At 40.1% G+C, this 21063-nt stretch overlaps 1 protein-coding gene across 2 annotated transcripts in view; it reads left to right on the top strand.

The window, feature by feature from the left end:
* Positions 1 to 21063, top strand: part of ELMO1 (engulfment and cell motility 1) — a 553192-nt gene that overhangs the window by 52274 nt on the left and 479855 nt on the right. For both annotated transcript variants that reach the window (XM_068549306.1, XM_068549305.1), the window contains exon 2: positions 6565 to 6666. The gene's annotated coding sequence lies outside the window, so the exon portion shown is untranslated. The remainder of the gene's footprint in view (positions 1 to 6564; positions 6667 to 21063) is intronic.

Raw genomic sequence — 21063 nt, 5'->3', positions numbered from 1 at the left:
GTGTGAGTGGGACCTAAGGAATTGTATTATTTATCTGCAAAAGCATTCCATCTGTCTTCTTTTCCTTTCTCTATAGCTCATCTCTGTAAATGCATCTCTGTGAATCTGCTGTCATTGCCATCATTACAGTTCCCCCCAAGGGGGAGGCAGAGCAGGGGGGCACTGTTTGTGATAGAGGGCAGAGAAGGTACAAACCAAGATATGCCCAGGCCCTCCCTAGCTCAGCCTGTCCTTGGGTTAGGCAGGCCAATCCTCATGAACTTGTGGGGATTTGAACACCGCACACACACACACACACACACACACACACACACACACGGACAAGCGGGAGGAAAAAATTGAACATTACCAGCAAAGGGAGAAACCAAAATCATGTACCACTTAATGACATTCAAGGGAAAGGATGTAGCATCACTTTTCCATGATGTTCTGCCAAAAGTTCATAACCTGAATTTAATCAGAGGAAGCATCAGACAAAGCCAAATTGAGAGACTTTATCCAAAATAAACAGCCTGCAATCTTAAAAACTGTCAAGGTCAGAAAAATCAGGGAAAGACTGAGGAAAGTGTTTTAGAATAAAGGAGGCTAAAGAGACCTAACAGCTAAAAGCACTGTGTGATTCTGATCCTTTTGCTATAAAGTACATTAGTGGGACATTTGGTAAAATCTGAATGGGGTCCAGGAGCAAATGGTTGTGTTGTGGCTATGGAGGAGAATGTCATTTTTGTAGGAAATGCACACTAAAGTATCACTGAGTGATGGGGCTTCTGCTTGGGCAAGTTACTTTCAAGTGTTTCAGGAAGAGAGAAAGGTTTTTGTACTTAACTTACAATATTTTTTGGTGAATTAGAGATTGCTTGAAAATTTAAAAAAATTTTTTAAAAGAAAAATGTTAAGAAACCAACTTGGACTTTTTCTCATGGATAAGTTGTCTTGATGAGATTCGGTCTGCATTATATGCTGATGGAAATGTGCAGAAGAGGGGCCTTGGTGTTCCTTGAGAAGATTTAGGGGTGGAGAGGTGGTGAAGCCTAGGGGCATAGCCAAGAGCAAGCCTGCATCTCAGCAGCTCTCAGCAAGTGAAAACAGACTCCGAAGACAGACTGTCAGCTCCGGGAGAGCAGAGCGACCTCCCAGGGGCAAGTGCAATTAGCAGGTTTCTGGGGACTGGGGAGCAAGATGCCACTTTGATGATTTAGTGTGAGAAACGTACTCAAGGCCATTGGCACTCTTTGACTAGCGGATTTCCTCCCTGTTGCAGACTTCAAGGGGGAAGCCAGGTGGCAATCAGGAGACTTGCTTGGTAAATAAAGAATAACAGTGAGAGGAGCTGACCCAGTGTGATCAGAGCATCCGGCCAGGGCAGCCTGATTTCTGCATTCTGCACGTGAGCCTCACACTTGGCAATGCTGTGTGGAGGCGTGAGTCTGGGACGGGGCTTGCCCTCCCTTGGGCAGAGCTGGGGTGGCCTCCCAAGCTTCAGTTTTTGTCTGCTTTCATGGTTGGCCACCTCTCCGCTTGTGTTCTTTCTTTAGGTACGGTAGTAGCCTCAGCCAGGTTGTGGACCCCTGAATGTCTTTGCTTGTGTGTGATTCTGTGTTGCCTCCTTCTGGGTTGATTTCATACGTTCAGTCTCAGGGACATATACCCTCTGCATTCAGGTTCCTTAGAGATCCTTCTTGCTGCTACTGGCCACATGAGAACTGTGTTAGAGAGAGACTACACTCTAGAATAGCAACTTCCCTCTTTCTGTTTTTATTTATTTTTTTAAGTCTGCAGCCATGTAAAAGGAAGGAAAGACTTTTTTTTTTTTTTTTGAAGAGGCTTACCTGCTTGGAATATCATATTATCCTCCAACTTCCCTGGGTTGCAGGCTTTCTTTTAGAGATTTAGCCCAAATGGGTATTTTTTCCCTGTTGAGGCCAGCGTGCCCTCCCCTGCTACGAACCAAAGGAATTCGGTTCCTTGGTGCAAAGTCCATGCAGGGCTGTTGAATGTGGGTGGAGATTACAGTTCACTTTCTACAACTGAGTAGTGCTGTCTCAGGGGTGAGACCCCACCCCTCCCAACCCTGCCCCTTCAATCCCCCCTCCACTGGAGGGTTTGCAGTTCTTTCTCCCACAGGTGGCCATATCTCCTCCAGGTACTTGAAGGCCCCGGGCTACTTAGCCCTGAAACCTGTGGTCCCAAATGGCTCCTTATGTAAAAGCCGTTTGTTTCCTGGTGAGTGTTAACTGCAGTTGCCCAAACCTTGAGGCTCTTGAGTGCTAGAATCTGTTTTTGAAGAGGTGCTAGAAACCCGAAACCTGGCATGCAAGTTAAGTCTGCCTGCTGCCCAGAAGCAATGGTTCTGTATGGCTCATTGGTTAGAGACCAGCCAAGAGGGTCTGGGTCCTTCTGTGAGTGATGAAGACCATGGGAGCCCTCAGGCATGAACCGTGTATTCTTCAAAGGAAGGTTAGAAGGTTGTCTTGATTTTTACAAAGGAAGCACACGTACATATATGGACTGGCCCACACTGGTCTAACTTCAGGGTCCTCCATTTAGTGTAATTTTATATTTTGTTTACCCCTTTGCCCATACCATGATAAAGCCTTTCATACAGATGCCTTTATAAATAACTACTCCTTTTCCAGAACATGCCTGATTTGCATTTCTACACTGTGGACGTTGAACAACGTGTTCAGTTGGGGTGTCTACACGGTCACTAGGTCAGCTGTTGAGTCCTGGCTTGGCCATCTGTGCTCTGTGGCAGATGTCGGACCGTCCTCTCATCTAAAAGTGCTGCCTCATGAAGAGCTCGTGGCCCTTAGCACCTGGCGGACAGAAACACTAGCTTAGAGGGTGGAGTGGTGAGCACCTGCAAGTCTCAAGGAACAGAGACTTGGTTTCCATTTGCAAACAAAACAAAACAAAAAGCGCCATGTGAATTCTGGCACTAGTCTTTGCCATCTGTTTGATTTTTTTACTGGGTCAGGCGCTGTGATAAGTACCAACCTCTGCGTACCAGTGAAAAGGATTAGAAGTAGAATCACCTGAAAGATGGCATTCAAAGCAGGTGGGGCCTGTGGTCTGCTTAGGGACCTATAACTTTCACTTGCATTCTGTCGCTAGGCCTCCTTGCATCTGGGAGTAGGGGCTGGGGTGGCAGGGAAAGGCAGGCAATAACAAGAAATGTGTTCCTTGGGGTCTCCTACTAAGCTGTGCCTCTGTCAGTTAGATTTCCTATTTGACGGAGATAGTTCTGCCCTCTCCAGCTCTGCCAGGCATCCCCCTTGGAGAGAGGGGTGGGAACTGGATGTGAAACTGATGTGAAACTGATCCCATTCCTCCAAGTGGCCAAGTGGCTGGAGGCTGACAGCTGTGTAAGGAAACACTCCCTGTCATGGGCTTTGGGTCCCTGCTCAGTCAAAAGGCAGACTTTTTACTCCCAGTGACAGCTGCAAAGTACAGATTTCTGGTGGGGCACTAGCTCTGAATTCCAAATACCATTTGAGTTTCAAAAGCATCTACGTTTCCATGTCTGTGGTGCTCTTTTACAACTTGGCACCATGATAGCCGATGCACGGCCATCCGCTTTTACTAAGAATTCTAGCCAAATGATTTGCGGAATGAGAGCACAGGTGATAGATACTTAAGGCTTTGCTCCTTGAGGGATGAAAGTGGTGCGGAATGTGCTCTGAATTTCAAGAGATGAGAAAGGTGGGTGGTATGGGGAAGGAAGGCGATGAGATTTTGGAAGCTGGGTGACGCCTGTGAGGCTGTGGAAAACATGTATTTCTGTTTACAATGATTAATTTGTGTTTCAGAGAGCAGCTCTCGCTACTGAGGGTTGCATGTGCCAGAGAGTTAATAAAGGATCCTGGGGACACCCGTGCTTCATGCTTTATGCATGCCCATAGGTGGAGGTGGAAGCATTTGGATCTAGTACAACTTGACAGTCTATTTCCTATGGTTGAGGGATGGCTGGATTCGCTACTGTAAGAGCAGGATCTGGAGACTAGCCCTGAGCCCAGGCTGTCATTCTTGCCTGTTAATGCAGGATGGACTGTGTATCTTTTAACTTTGATAATTTGTGACTCAGAGATTCTTGCATAGCTGAGATGTTTTAACAATGGATTAAAGTGTACAGATTTCAAGTAACAACTTCTTTGCTTCTGTTTGAGGCAATACTCTTGACTGTCCACATTCATGTCAACGCAGCGGTGGAAAATAAATCTCAGTGTTTTAAAATAGACTTTAAAAAGCATTACCAGGACTACTCAGTGCCTTTAAAAAAAAATCCTCCTCCTGAACTTTGAAAGTCTTTCTCTCCAAACATAAAGGAAAGGTCTTACATGGCTGTTTTGCTTAATGTGGGCTGGTTTTATTTTGGACTCTTTGAAACCCAGCGTGAAGGCTAAAATTCTGCTATGTAGAGAGGTAAAAATGAAAGAAATGGTGAGGTTTTGATTGTGCTAAATTAAAGTGACAAGGTACAGATAACAGGGCACGGCTGTGTCCACAAATTAGCCCTCTCTAATTTGCTGCTGTGGAAAGTAGTGCTTTGGTGTTGCATTGTAATTTCTTTCTTGAATTAAAAGTTTTAAAAAAAGAAAGTCTACTTTGCTCGAAAGAGGAAACCTGAGAAACTCAAGCCTTTCAGTATTTAAATGGCCTATGGTTCTCTGTGTGCAGGGAACTATTTGAGCAAGTCCTGCTTCAAAAATATGTAAATTACATGGTTTTATTGGATTGTTTTGTGTGCTACTTAAAGTTACCCTTTTCCAAAGTTTTTGTTGCAATTCAGAATGTATTTTGTGTTGAGCAGGTGGCAGCTGTATTTTGTGTGGTCTCTTGTGTAAATACAGTACCACGTCATGTACAGAATAGATTTCTGATGGCTGGAGGGTGGGGCGGGAGTTGGGGGAAGAAGTCCAAGGCTCCCTTCTCCAACTTCTGTTTAGTTCTAAGCAATAACTCGATACTGGTGGGGAGCCAGGATGACATTTGGTTTCCCCAGTCACAACATGTCTTGCCCCAAATTATGATATTCTTTTCCCCAAAGTCAACTTCCCAGAAGGCTGAAATGTCATTTTGCAATGTGTGGTGGCACATGAACTATTTTATTATATTACAGAAAGTCAGCTGCACAGATTGCAGAACAAAAGTCAGGATTGTTTACCACAACACTTTAAAAAAATTACAATTCATGATCATTTGTCTTTTGTTTTCAGTTTCTATGGGTATTTGCTCAAGGAGAGACCCATGCCTCCACATCAGACTGTCCATTCCTGGGTGTTGACACTTTCACCCTCCTTTGAGGCTTTAATTCGTCATGACTCATGCCACACAAACATCTAAGATGTTTCCTAAAGTGTGTTCCACAGATCATTAACAGATGTGATGTTTAAAGTGTTCCACAGTCAAATTTGAGAGACACTGGGAAACAAAGCCAAAAGACTGCTTTACTGAAGGACTTTTCCAGGGCCTTTAACAGACAAATGTGCATGTGAATTGTCAGGACAGTAAGTTAATCCTCTTGCTGTGTCCTCACCTGTGGTCTCTTTTGAAAGGGCACCAATCTCATTCATGAGGGATCCACCTTCAGGAGCTAATCACCTCCCCAAACCCTACCTTCAATACCATCACACTGGGATTAGGTTTCAACAGAGGGAAGTTGGAGATGCAGACATTCAGTCTGTAACATGATGGTTCAATGAGAGGCTGTGTGTGAAGGCATTGAGTTCAGGGCCTGGGAGACCAGCGTTAGACTATTGGGAGATGTATCGGGAAACCTGCCATCCTCTTCTGCAACCCCTTCCTCCTCAGTGAGGCTCCCTAGACAGGAATAATCTGCCCTCCTACCTTATGCCTGTTATCCAAACCTTGATTCCTCTTTCCTTATTCCTCTCTTCCTCCCCAACAGTCTGCTCATAACAAGCCCAACATTCAACAGGCTTCCAAAGAAAAGGAAACCTGCATTCTTTTTTTTTTAAATTGTTTTTCTTTTTTTAATTAATTAAATTTTTTGGCTGCATTGGGTCTTTGTTGCTGCGTGCGGGCTTTCTCTAGTTGAGGCGAGCGGGGGCTGCTCTTCGTTGCGCTGTGCAGGCTTCTCATTGTGGTGGCCTCTCTTGTTGCGGAGCCCGGGCTCTAGGCACGTGGGCTTTCAGTAGTTGTGGCACGTGGGCTCAGTAGTTGTGGCACGCGGGCTCAGTAGTTGTGGCTCACGGGCTCTAGAGTGCAGGATCAGTAGTTGTGGCGCACGGACTTAATTGCTCCCCTGCATGTGAGATCTTCCCAGACCAGGGATCGAACCCATGTCCCCTGTGTTGGCTGGCAGGCGGATTCTTAACCACTGCGCCACCAGGGAAGTCCCAGATAACTCAATTCTGTAAGCAATACTGGATTGGCTCCCAGATCAGGGAAGCAAATTCTTTGTTTTTGTACGATAAAGGAAATAATTGGGCCAATTAGTGAAATTTGAATAGGAAATCATATACTAGTGTTGTATCAGTTTTAATTTCCTGTCTTTGATAATTGTGCTGTGTTTATGTAAGTGATTTTTTTTTTTTGCTGCAGTGCACGGCTTGCAGGATCTTAGTTTCCTGACCAAGGATTGAACACGTACTCTTGGCAGTAAAAGTTTGGCGTCCTAACCACTGGACCACCAAGGAATTCCCTGTAAGTGAATGTTCTTGATCTTCAGAAATACATGTTGAAGTATTTAGGGTAAAGGGACATCACGTCTACAACTATTCATACACAGTTATAGGGGAGGAAAAACTATTCTTTTTCCATTATGTTCCTAGTTTCTCCACTTGGGGCCCTGCAAATTAGACTGAAAAAGACAGAATAATGAGAGAAAAACAAATAAGTTTATTGACACAAGCAGCATGCATACACAAGGGAGAAACTCAGTGATGAGTGACTCAAAGGGGTGGCTAGGACTTGGGTTTGTATAGCATCTTAACAAAGAACAATAAATTTTAGAAAAGTGATAGGACAAAGGAAAGGGGCTTTAGGTTTCCAAGGGTGGCAAACTGGGGAAAGGTATATGTGTGTGGAAACTAATGGAAGGTAAGGGTCAATTTGATAAGGTTCGTTTGTGCAGGTCTGCCTGGTGCCACCTCATCTCAGGTGTTAAGGTTGTTATTCTGTTTTTAAGCAGATCAGCAGAGATCAGAAAGCTCATCCTGTGTCTTCTTTTTAAGAAATTGCCTTCAGTCAAAACAGTCCTTGTGATAGAGTGGCGCATTTTGGGTTGGTGTACTCTGAACTACTTCACAATTCAGAAAAAAGTAATAATACAAAAAAGAGATAAAACGTTAGTATTTGGGGAATCTGGGTGAAGGATATACCTCATATTCATCTTGGAACTTTTTTTAATTGAAATATAGTTGATGTACAATTTTATATGTTACAGATGTACAATATAGTGATTCACAATTTTTTAAGATTATACTCCATTTATAGTTATTACAAAATATTGGCTATATTCCCCAGGTTGTACAATACATCCTTGTAGCCAAACTTACACCCAATAGTTTGTACCTTCCACTCCCCCACCCCCACTGGTAACCACTAGTTTGTTCTCTATATCTGTGAGTCTGCTTCTTTTTTGTTATATTCATTAGTTTGTTGTATATTTTAGATTCCATATATAAGTGATATCATGTAGTATTTGTCTTTGTCTGACTTATTTCACTTAGTATAATGCCCTCCAAGTCCATCCAGGTTGTTGCAAATGGCAAAATTTCATTTTCTTATAGCTGAGAAATATATGTATATATATGTTATATATATATATATATATATTATACATTTTCTTGATCCATTCATCTGTTGATGGACACTTAGGTTGCTTCCATATCTTGGCTACTGTAAATAATGCTGCTGCTTTGAAAGTTGGGGTACATGCATCTTTTCAAATTAGTGTTTTTATTTATTTTTTGAATATATACCGAGGAGTGGAATTGCTGGGTCATATGGTAGTTCCAGTTTTAGTTTTTGAGAAACCTCCATACTGTTCTCCACAGTGACTGCAGCAGTTTATATTCCCACCAACAGTGTGTTCCCTTTTCTCCACACCCTCACCAACACTTGTTATTTATGTTTTTTTCTTTTTTTTTTTTTTTGCTAATAGGCAATCTGACAGGTGTGAAGTGATATCTCATTGTGGTTTTGATTTACATTTCCCTGATGATTAGCAATGTTGAGCATCTTTTCATGTGCCTGTTGGCCATCTGCCTGCCCTCTCTGGAAAAGTGTCTAATCAAGTCTTCTGCCCATTTTTAATTGGGTTGTTTATTTTTTTGATCATTTTGGAACATTTACGTAAGTCTGAAATTATTTCAAATTATGAACTCTAAATTGAGCTTAGGAGAGAACATTTAATTTTCTCCCAAACTTCAAAACCATTTCTAAGCTAGTAGTCTCTAAATAGTAGGAGGAAGACTCTTCTTTTTTAAGTATAAGGCAAGTGATTTTGAGATTGCCTTAAATTCATATCAATTAGCTAAAAATATTTCAGACATTATACCTTCTATCCATAGCGTAGTGTGAGTCTTGACATGCTAACACAGCAGAGCCACTTAGAATAAAGTGGACCAGTAGGAAGTATTTTTCTAATGCTGAATTTGTAAATAGTCTTAAATAGTCTTTTAAATTCTTAAATAGAAAACTAGTCTGTAATTGAAGATATTTTTACTCATACTGTTCATAAACTTACAGGCTGATCTCAACCCTTGTTATTGAATGTGTTTTAAAAGAGTAAATAAAAATTTATTAAGAAGTGAGAAACCGTAGAGGGGATTTCCTGAAAAGTGAGAGTGATCATGTACCGGAACCTTGCTGAAGAGTCTTTCCTCCCCTGTGGACTGGGAAGAGGCACAGATACTTGATTTCTCATGGTCTACATGTCAATATACCTGGGCATTAGTCTGTGGATGATTCAAGTTTTGACTCTTAAAAATATTTATAGTCCCACAAATTTACATCTTTTATTTATTTATTTTTTAAAAATGTATTTATTTATTTATTTATTTATGGCTGTGTTGGGTCTTCGTTTCTGTGCGAGGGCTTTCTCTAGTTGCAGCGAGTGGGGGCCACTCTTCATCGCGGTGCGCGGGCCTCTCACTGTCGCGGCCTCTCTTTTTGCAGAGCACAGGCTCCAGACGCGCAGGCTCAGTAGTTGTGGCTCACGGGCCTAGCTGCTCCGCGGCATGTGGGATCTTCCCAGACCAGGGCTCGAACCCGTGTCCTCTGCATTGGCAGGCAGATTCTCAACCACTGCGCCACCAGGGAAGCCCTACATTTTTTATTAATTGTAGGACCTGCATCCCATTGTGAAATCACCCATTGTTATTACAAGTAACTTGGGGCTCCCTTGTTAATTGTCACTTATTAGTAGCTAGTTCCTGCAGTTTAACTCTTCAGTAGTGTAGAGTCATAGATTGCTAACTACGTTTATACAGATTTGTATTCATTCTGTGAAGAAGAGTTTTGCCTCTCTCTGCACTTTCCACTGGAACTTCGATAAACTGGCAATCCAGGAGTCTTAATAATTATAACCAATCTAGCTAGAATAGTGGTACCCTGCTTTAGAAAGAGCAGTTCTTTCCTTGGTGATACTGATCTAATGAATGGATGTAAGCTGTGAAGTTGGACATTTTCTGGGGTCTGTCCTTACTCTAAGGTATCTGTATAACCTTATACAAGGCTACAGTCCATCTTCATTATTGGGGGCTTCCATATTTGTGAATTTGCCTACTTGAGGGCAGTAACCTCAAATCAGTGCTTATGGTGCTTTTGTAGTCATTCACAGACATGAACAGAGCAGTGAACATTTGGAGTTACCCAGTGAACAAGTTCCCAGTTGAAGTCAAATAAGGCACTCTGCCTTCTTTTTTCAGCTCTTGTACTGTAAACAGATGTCCTTTTTTCATAGTCTATTTAATGCCATGTTTTCCACATTTTTATGCTTTTTGTTTGTAATTTCACTGTTTAAAATTAGCCCAAAGCACAGTGATAGAGAGTTCTCTGTGTTCCCAAGTGCAAGAAGGCTATGCTATGCCTGAAAAAGAAAATATGTATGCTAATTATCTTTTTACATGCATGAGTGACCATGTTGTTGCCATGAGTTCAATGTTAATGAATCCACAATATATATTAAATGAGGTGTCTTTAAACAGAAACACACATGAAACCAAGTTATTTATTGATTGGCTGAAGGAAGTATTGTGGCCAGTCACTAGCTCGAGGGAACGTAATTCTGCATTTCCCCTTGCAGCAGTGGTTCAGCATTTGCTAATTTAGTGCTCATGAAGACTCTGTAGAGCATAACTACCACGAATAAGGAGAATTGACTGCTTATTTGATCTTTCCGAATCTCAGCTTCCTTGTAGGTAGAGTGACTATATTACTCAGCATAAAGCCCAGAATGAAGGTGAGAATTTATCAATCATTATCCTAGTTCAACAGGTGTAAACAAAGACTGTGTCAAGCAGACTGGGTCATATAGTCATCCTATCACAGGTAATGTGGAGATTAAAATACCTAATTGCAGTAGCATTCAGCAAATATTTCTTGATCCTCTCCTGTGGGGCTGGGTGTTGTATTGGGCGATAGGTATCAGTGGTAAACAAAACCACCATGTCCCCTGCCTGCATAGAGTTTACTGTCTATTGGAAGAAGGGACATGCATGAATAAGCACACAAATAAGTATATTGTCACATGTTTTGACTGATTCTATGAAAGAAAATTGCAACCAGTTCTATAGGTTTTCATTGTAGAGAATAAATATCTAATTTTGAAGTTGGGTGTGTCGACTGAAAAAAAATGCACAACCTAAAATTGAGAATTATGTTTTACTCGGTGGACTTTCTGAGGACTCAAGCCCAAGAGGAAGCCTCTCAGATAGTGATGAGGGGCTGGTCTGAAGAGGAGAGGGAGGAGCCAGGATATATAAGAGTTTTTGCAACAAAACCAGGGAGTCAGAACATCACAATATTACTGTTAATTAAAGAAAACCAGACATCTCAAGTTAATGAATTTAGCACTCTTCTATGTTTGGGAAGATGGAAGAGTCTGGGCTCACTGAAATCATTCCTTTGATATGCACCTTAGCTATCTGGGGCCAGCATCCTGTTCTTTCCTATCCTGAGTCCTCTCAGGGTGCACTCTTGGGGTCCGCTGTAGTGGCTGATGGCTTGATGGCCGCAACATTCTTTGTTTACTGATATGGCAGGCGACATTTTTCATCCACAGGTAATAAGGCAAGGAAGAGGTCTCTGAAAAGGTGACATTTAATCCGAGATCAGAAGATGAGCTTCAGTTTATCTTTCCAAGTAGAGAGTGAGGTAGGATAGAGCCTGACCCTTTCCAGAAAGACTGTAGTGGCTGAAAAGTAACGACCAAGGAGAGAATGATACAAGATAAGGTCATGGTGAAGATTCTAGGAGCACTGGAAATCCATTGAGGGATTCTGAGTTGGGAAGTGATAAGATATTTTAAAAGTTCTCTGTAGTGAATGGAATTGGGAGTGGGAGGAGGAGCAAGTGAATACAAGGGACCAGTTAGGAGGCTACTGCAGAAGTCCCAGTGATGTAAATCAACTATACCCCAATAAAAATTAAAAAAAAAAAAGAAGTCCCAGCGCAAGTGGTGGTGGCAGTGGAGGTGGAAGAAAACTGGGAGAGATACATAGGAGGTCAGATCTGCTTGTCCTGACAGTGAATATGAATGAGCGGGATAAAAAAAAGAAAAAAGAGTTAGGGATGATTCTTAGATTACTTGACTAGAAGTTCCACTTCCTGAAAGGGAAAATGTTGAAGGATAAACATTGTGGGGAGCAGAGTCAAGAACTTAGCAAATTAGATGTAAGTGTATTTACATAGAAGACCACGGGTAAATACTAGTTTCTTTTCCCCTTTTATATCCTAGCCGAAGCAGTTTTTGGAATTTTTTTTTTTTTTTCTCTCCATCTCTTTCTCTCTGTGGGTTTGTGTGTACTGACATTCAAATTTGGTCAGTATTCTTTCATTTTTCATATCAATTTTCTGAACATTCTTTTATGCACATTAGTTGGAGGTCGGTTAACACCCCATCTCTCCAGTGCTGCCACTATCTGAAAACTTTAGGGGTGTATCTGGTCCACATTTCAGATCTGATTCAGGATGCCAGGAAGAGAGAGAACTGGGAGCCAGAACTGGCCTAGATCCTTGTGCAGTCCACAGGGTACCCCAGTGTAGCCTTCTAATGTCACCGTTCTTATATGTACACATCTGAGCTCAGCTGCTGCCCGGGGTACAGGCTCCCTCAGCCAGCATGACTGGATTGTGGACGAACTCTCCAGATCCTGTTTTTGAACTTGGGTTTTACTTCTGACTTTTCCTTCTGTCTTTGGGACCTGTTGGGCGGAAAACTTTTCCTCTACCCACTTAGGTTGGTCTGGGGCTTGCCCATTAACTGACAATAGCCAGATTAACAGGAGAAAAGAGAAGCCTTGTTTACCTGTGCTTGCAGTAGTTCTCAGTAAGGGGTAATTTGTCAAATTTTCAGAGGTAAAGATCTATACACCAATTTAAGAAAAAAGGGTAGGGGGCTTAGAGCTTCAGTGGGAAAGTATGGAAAGTTCTCTTGGGCTTGTTGATGTTAATGGAAGCAGAATTCATACTTTCTGGTGGTAAGGGTCACTCTTCCCTCTGAAGGGGAGGTCAGGGGCAACTGTATTTTGAGGAGGCTTTGCTCTAGGTTTAGATAATTTTTTTTTCTGTAGCTGCTGATTGTTTTGATGTTTTCAGTTTAAAGTAATTTTAATACCACTTTGGTGGGCTATTAATTAATCCCTTCAAACTCTAGGTTTCCTTTTGCTCAGGACAATCCCTACCCATCAGAGAGTCTAATAAGTTGAATGTCAAAAGGAAGGGTTCTGGGTCCCTTCCCCCCCCCCCCCCCCCCCCCCCGCAACTCCTCTATCCTTATGCAGATTTACCCATCTTCTCCCCTTTGAACTGCTCTGCCTGCCTGCCGAGGATTGTTGGGAGGGGTAACCCTTTCAGGTCACAAAAGGTCATGGCCCTCCCTTTCCTGGGGATGTACTAGTGTTTCACCCTCATTTGCATAACTGTGTGAGGCCACAGAGTTGACTCATCCCTGAACTAAGATCTGTTTCTAGTGACCTAAGTTTGCCGACCCAAAGACAGACACATGGCCTGGCAGCTTCCCTTTCTTGAAACTTTAAGACCTGCCACATCCTGTGGATATGGAGATTTTCAGCTAATGGATAGTTAAGGGATGCTGTGAATTAAAGGCTCACAGATTTCTTGCAACTTTTTGATCTGGGATAAACAAAAATGTTTAAAAAACAGTGGTTATAAGACCAGGTCTCTGTTCAAAGGTATAATCCTAAACCTTGCTGAGCTGATTCAGCCTTTCCCTCTTGGGCTGCATGAACTGGTCCTTTTTGATTAGGAAAAATTTGGTATCTGGTTACTGGTTCATAAAAACAGAAAGATTTTCCTTCTTTTTCAGTTACCAAGTTTTTAGCAGGGAAATGGTAACCTGTTAAGGTATGATTATGTGTGCTTTTGTGTACTGCTTTGCTTCCAAGGAGAGAAACTGTTAGAGGCATCAGGGAGATAGGAACAAAGAACCAAAAATTACTATGTAAAACTTCTAGATTTTTTTTTTAACAGTTAGGTAATGTTCTTTTTATCTGGCAAGTGATAATGATGCCCTGGATATATAGTATATTGAGCTTTTGCAAGACTTTCAAAAATGTATTATTAAGTTTTTGGACAACGTGGAGAAATGGGAGCTAGATGCCTCTACAGTTAGATATAAATGGCTGTATAACAATAGCAAAGCTTCAGCAGCCAGCTCCTCCTTTTTCCTTCCTGGGCTGCTTGGGTGTTCAAGGCACTGGCCTTCAGCCAGGACTCACTGGTATACTGGTCTCTCATGGCCAGAGTCCATTCTGATTGGTCACCGTGCACCCTGTGTCTGTGTTAAATATTTTAAATGTGATCTTAGGGTATAAACTACAGCTTTTGGGAAAAGCAGGCTGAAGCTGGGCCAGGGCCATATGAGCTCTTTGGGAACTTCATACATGGTACCCATACCCCAGCTATAATTGAAACGAAAAATAAATCATAGTGTCAGGAAAGCCAACACAGTGCACATTTTCCCATGATGTAGACTTCAGCTTTCTGTTTAGAACTATTAAGTAACAAATTATGTTTTATTTTCTCATTGATTGGATGCTCCTGCTTTGTTAGTGCCTTAAACATGAACCTTTGCTGAGCTCAGAGTGGGCCTCCTAAGGCAGCAGGGAAAGGAGAGAAACATAGAAACATAGAAACATAGAAACTATGTTTTAGTTTTGAGAAGAACATAGAAGCTATGTTTTATCTAGAAACATAGCTGAAAATACCCATTAAATGTGTAAACTAGACTGAAGGGATTGACAGAAAGTAGACTGACAATTATTTATTGAATTACTGCATTTTTATTAGTTTGAAATACACTTGCATATGTTCCAGTTAGCCCTGGGGAGGAGAGAAAAGTATATTAGTACAATTCAAAGTTATAAAAAATGTTAATTATTAAGCTGCTATAACTTTAAAAATGAGATGTGTAGCTTAGGGTTGGGTGGATAGAAAGAGAAATCTATAGAAAATTCTATTTTGGAACTACCAGGCTTTATGACTTTAGGAAATAAAGATAATAAACATTTATTGAACATTTATTGTGTGCCAGGTTCTCATGGGAGCACTTGGCATCATTTAATCATCATAGTAACCTTATGAGGTAGCAGTATTATTCCCATTTTACAGACGAGTAACTGAGGCCTGGAGAGCTTAAGGGGAGGTATTTGGCCAGAGTCACCTGGCCAGTTAGTGACACAGTCAGGATTCCAACCCAGGCCCTCTGACCTCAGAAGTTATGGTCTTAAACATATGAAGATATGTTTGTTGCCTCTGTCATTTAACTTCTCCTGGGTAGTTTTCTTATTTTTAAAATTAGGGATCAGGACTAGGTTATTTGTGATTAATCAGAGAGTTTTGAAACTAGAAGCTCATTTTTTTTTTTTTTTTAACTGAAACTGAGAAGAGCCAATGTTCATCCTATACTCACTACAAAAGGTCAAGAGAATGACTAAATGGCAATTACTAGCAAGTATTTGTAGCGACTTAAGTCATTTCAGGATTTTACTTTTGACAGTTACTTTTTATTAGTTTTAGTAACAGGGACATGGAAAAAAGGTATTTCTGAGCCTACATCTCAACTGCTTTCTCATTTCTCTCTGTATGAACCCCACCCCCGGCCCATCATCCCCCAGACTAGCTAAATAATCACACTACAGGCCATCAACTCATCAAGGGAGTGATGCAGGAGGTGCATGAGAGGACGGAATTTCAGGCAAGGAATAAGGAACATGCCAATGATTAAGAGAATCAGGAAGAAACTGCAGTCATTCTGTCCTGTTCAAATCTGAAGGTTTTTAAACTCTACATCAGTAGAAAATATGCTCCTTACTTCTTTAGGAAAGAAACTATTCATTCTTTACCAGATTATAGATTCTTCTGTGTTATGCATAGTTTCTTAAGACATAACTAAGTTAAATATATACAGGAAAGTTTAAAGGTACTTCCAATGCTTATTAATCAGTAAAGGAATGCATCATTCTTTTCTTATTATGCTAAAATTTGGCCTTTCACATAAGTGAAGTTTCTAGGTAAATAAATACCAAAATTTAACATTTTTTTTATTCAAACAGAAAGTCACAAAAATTATAACCATCCTCATCAGTTCACTCAGTCCCATGTGATTAATGTTTTTTTATCTTGATCTTTTGTTAGCACTTTTATGAATTCATCAGTTTTCCATTACAGTTCTGAAAATGCTTGTTCATTCAGTTCAACAGTATAGTCAGTTACCAGAAACCTGTACTTGTCAGAGTCTTTTCCATGAATTCCTTGAAGATGAAACCCTTTTATAGGAACATTTTTGCAAAAGCATCAGAGTACACCCAGAACTGTCTGTAAATGACAAAAGACTTAAAAATGACCACAGTTAAAGACTTGATGAAAGTTCATAATAATACAATTGACAAGGAAATTTAGTTATTTCTGAGATATACATTTAAAAGTAATAACTAGAATTATGACTTATAACATTATACCAGAACATATAAGATTTTTAGGAATTTCATGTAATGTCTGAAACATTTATATTAACATATTTCCATACAAATAACCCAAAGAAAGTTTAGTATTAGTTTTTTTTTTAATTTTTGAATTTTATTTATTTTTTTATACAGCAGGTTCTTATTAGTCATCAATTTTATACACATCAGTGTATACATGTCAATCCCAATCGCCCAATTCAGCACACCACCATCCCCACCCCACCTCGGTTTTCCCCCCTTGGTGTCCATACGTTTGTTCTCTACATCTGTGTCTCAACTTCTGCCCTGCAAACCGGTTCATCTGTACCATTTTTCTAGGTTCCACATACAAATTCCAAATATCGTTAATATCGATATTTGTTTTTCTCTTTCTGACTTACTTCACTCTGTATGACAGTCTCTAGATCCATCTACGTCTCAACAAATGACCCAATTTCGTTCCTTTTTATGGCTGAGTAATATTCCATTGTATGTATTCACCACATCTTCTTTATCCATTCGTCTGTCACTGGGCATTTAGGTTGCTTCCATGACCTGGCTATTGTAAATACTGCTGCAATGAACATTGGGGTGCATGTGCCTTTTTGAATTACGGTTTTCTCTGGGTATATGCCCAGTAGTGGGATTGCTGGGTCATATGGTAATTCTATTTTTAGTTTTTTTAAGGAACCTCCATACTGTTCTCCATAGTGGCTGTATCAATTTACATTCCCAGCAACAGTGCACGAGCGTTCCCTTTTCTCCACACCCTCTCCAGCATTTGTTGTTTGTAGATTTACTGATGATGCCCATTCTAAATGGTGTGAGGTGATACCTCATTGTAGTTTTGATTTGCATTTCTCTAATAATAAGTGATGTTGAGCAGCTTTTCATGTGCTTCTTGGCCGTCTGTATGTCTTCTTTGGAGAAATGTCTGTTTAGGTCTTCTGTCCATTTTTGGATTGGGTTGTTTGTTTTTTTAATATTGAGCTGCATGAGCTGTTTATATATTTTGGAGATTAATCCTTTGTCTGTTGATTTGTTTGCAAATATTTTCTCCCATTCTGAGGGTCGTCTTTTCATCTTGTTTATGGTTTCCTTTGCTGTGCAAAAGCTTTGAAGTTTCATTACGTCCCATTTGTTTCTTTTTGTTTTTATTTCCATTACTCTAGGAGGTGGATCAAAAAAGATCATGCTGTGATTTATGTCAAAGAGTGTTCTTCCTATGTTTTCCTCGAAGAGTTTTATAGTGTCCGGTCTTACATTTAGGTCTCGAATCCATTTGGAGTTTATTTTTGTGTATGGTGTTAGAGAGTGTTCTAATTTCATTCTTTTACATGTAGCTGTCCAGTTTTCCCAGCACCACTTATTGAAGAGACTGTCTTTTCTCCATTGTATATCCTTGCCTCCTTTGTCATAGATTAGTTGACCATAGGTGCGTGGGTTTATCTCTGGGCTTTCTATCCTGTTCCATTGATCTATATTTCTGTTTTTGTGCCAGTACCATATTGTCTTGATTACTGTAGCTTTGTAGTATAGTCTGAAGTCAGGGAGTCTGATTCCTCCAGCTCCGTTTTTTTCCCTCAAGACTGCTTTGGCTATTCGGGGTCTTTTGGGTCTCCATACAAATTTTAAGATGATTTGTTGTAGTTCTGTAAAATATGCCATTGGTAATTTGATAGGGATTGCGTTGAATCTGTAGATTGCTTTGGGTAGTATACTCATTTTCACAATGTTGAGTCTTCCAATCCAAGAACATGGTATATCTCTCCATCTGTTGGTATCATCTTTAATTTCTTTCATCAGTGTCTTATAGTTTTCTGCATAGAGGTCTTTTGTCTCCCTAGGTAGGTTTATTCCTAGGTATTTTATTCTTTTTGTTGCAATGGTAAATGGGAGTGTTTCCTTAATTTCTCTATCATATATTTCATCATTAGTGTATAGGAATGCAAGAGATTTCTGTGCATTAATTTTGTATCCTGCAACTTTACCAAATTCATTGATTAGCTCTAGTAGTTTTCTGGTGGCATTTTAAGGATTCTCTATGTATAGTATCATGTCATCTGCAAACAGTGACAATTTTACTTTTTCTTTTCCAATTTGTATTCCTTTTATTTCTTTTTCTTCTCTGATTGCTGTGGCTAGGACTTCCAAAACTATGTTGAAAAATAGTGGTGAGAGTGGACATCCTTGTCTCGTTCCTGATCTTAGAGGAAATGCTTTCAGTTTTTCATCATTGAGAATGATGTTTGCTGTGGGTTTGTCGTATATGGCCTTTATTATGTTGAGGTAGGTTCCCTGTGTGCCCACTTTCTGGAGAGTTTTTATCATAAATTGGTGTTGAATTTTGTCAAAAGCTTTTTCTGCATCTATTGAGATGATCATATGGTTTTTATTCTTCAATTTGTTAATATGGTGTATCACATGGATTGATTTGCATGTATTGAAGAATCCTTGCATCCCTGGGATAAATCCCACTTGATCATGGTGTATGATCCTTTTAATGTGTTGTTGGATTCTGTTTGCTAGTATTTTGTTGAGGATTTTTGCATCTATATTCATGAGAGATATTGTTCTGTAATTTTCTTTTTTTGTAGTGTCTTTGTCTGGTTTTGGTATCAGGGTGATGGTGGCCTCATAGAATGAGTTTGGGAGTGTTCCTTCCTCTGCAATTTTTTGGAAGAGTTTGAGAAGGATGGGGGTTAGCTCTTCTCTAAATGTTTGATAGAATTCACCTGTGAAGGCATCTGGTCCTGGACTTTTGCTTGTTGGAAGATTTTTAATCACAGTTTCAATTTCATTGCTTGTGATTCGTCTGTTCATATTTTCTATTTCTTCCTGGTTCAGTCTTGGAAGGTTATACCTTTGTAAGAATTTGTCCATTTCTTCAGGTTGTCCGTTTTATTGGCATAGAGTTGCTTGTAGTCGTCTCGTAGGATGCTTTGTATTTCCACAGTGTCTGTTGTAACTTCTCTTTTTTCATTTCTAATTTTATTGATTGCAGTCCTTTCCCTCTTTTTCTTGATGAGTCTGGCTAATGGTTTATCAATTTTGTTTATCTTCTCAAAGAAACAGCTTGTAGTTTTATTGATCTTTGCTATTGTTTTCTTTGTTTCTATTTCATTTATTTCTGCTCTGATCTTTATGATTTCTTTCCTTCTGCTAACTTTGGGTTTGTTTGTTCTTCTTTCTCTAGTTCCTTTAGGTGTAAGGTTAAATTGTTTATTTGAGATTTTTCTTCTTTCTTGAGGTAGGCTTGTATAGCTATAAACTACCCTCTTAGAACTGCTTTTGCTGTGTCCCATAGGTTTTGGATCGTCATGTATTCATTGTCATTTGTCTCTAGGTATTTTTTGATTTCCTCTTTGATTTCTTCAGTGATCTCTTGGTTATCTAGTAACGTATTGTTTAGCCTCCATGTGTTTGTGTTTTCTACGTTTTTTTCCCTGTAATTCATTTCTAATCTCATAGCATCATGGTCAGAAAAGATGCTTGATATGATTTCAATTTTCTTAAATGTACTGAGGCTTGATTTGTGACCCAGGATGTGATCTATCCTGGAGAATGTTCAGTGTGCACTTGAGAAGAAAGTGTAATCTGCTGCTTTTGGATGGAATGCCCTATAAATATCAGTTAAATCTATCTGGTCTATTGTGTCATTTAAAGCTTCTGTTTCCTTATTTATTTTCATTTTGGATGATCTGTCCATTGGTGTAAGTGAGATGTTAAGGTCCCCCACTATTATTGTGTTACTCTCGATTTCCATTTTTATAGCTGTTAGCAGTTGCCTTATGTATTGAGGTGCTCCTATGTTGGGTGCATATATATTTATAATTGTTATATCTTCTTCTTGGATTGATCCCTTGATCATTATGTGGTGTCCTTCCTTGTCTCTTGTAACATTCTTTATTTTAAAGTCTATTTTATCTGATATGAGTATAGCTACTCCAGCTTTCTTTTGATTTCCATTTGCAGGGAATATCTTTTTCCATCCCCTCACTTTCAGTCTGTATGTATTCCTAGGTCTGAAGTGGGTCTCTTGCAGACAGCATATACATGGGTCTTGTTTTTGTATCCATTCAGCAAGCCTGTGTCTTTTGGTTGGAGCATTTAATCCATTCACGTTTAAGGTAATTATCAATATGTATGTTCCTATGACCATTTTCTTAATTGTTTTGGGTTTGTTTGTGTAGGTCCTTTTCTTCTCTTGTGTTTCCCACTTAGAGGAGTTCCTTTAGCATTTGTTATAGAGCTGGTTTGGTGGTGCTGAATTCTCTTAGCTTTTGCTTGTCTGTAAAGCTTTTGATTTCTCCATCGAATCTGAATGAGATCCTTGCTGGGTAGAGTAATCTTGGTTGTAGGTTCTTCCCTTTCATCACTTTAAGTATATCATGCCACTCCCTTCTGGCTTGTCGAGTTTCTGCTGAGAAATCAGCTGTTAATCTTATGGGGGTTCCCTTGTATGTTATTTTTTGTTTTTCCCTTGCTGCTTTCAATAATTTTTCTTTGTCTTTAATTTTTGCCAATTTGATACTATGTGTCTCGGCGTGCTTCTCCTTGGGTTTATCCTGTATGGGACTCACTGCGCTTCCTGGACTTGGGTGGCTATTTCCTTTCCCATGTTAGGGAAGTTTTTGACTATAATCTCTTGAAATATTTTCTCTGGTCCTTTCTCTCTCTCTTCTCCTTCTGGGACCCCTATAATGTGAATGTTGTTGCGTTTAATGTTGTCCCAGAGGTGTCTTAGGCTGGCTTCATTTCTTTTCATTCTTTTTTCTTTAGTCTGTTCCACAGCAGTGAATTCCACCATTCTGTCTTCCAGGTCACTTATCCGTTCTTCTGCCTCAGTTATTCTGCTATTGATTCCTTCTAGTGTAGTTTTCATTTCAGTTATTGTATTGTTCATCTC

This window comes from Eschrichtius robustus, chromosome 8 (genome assembly GCF_028021215.1).
Source record: "Eschrichtius robustus isolate mEscRob2 chromosome 8, mEscRob2.pri, whole genome shotgun sequence".
NCBI classification, from domain to species: domain Eukaryota; kingdom Metazoa; phylum Chordata; class Mammalia; order Artiodactyla; family Eschrichtiidae; genus Eschrichtius; species Eschrichtius robustus.
The sequence above is the reverse complement of the archived record's forward strand: the minus strand, read 5'-3'. Positions and strand labels throughout refer to the sequence as shown.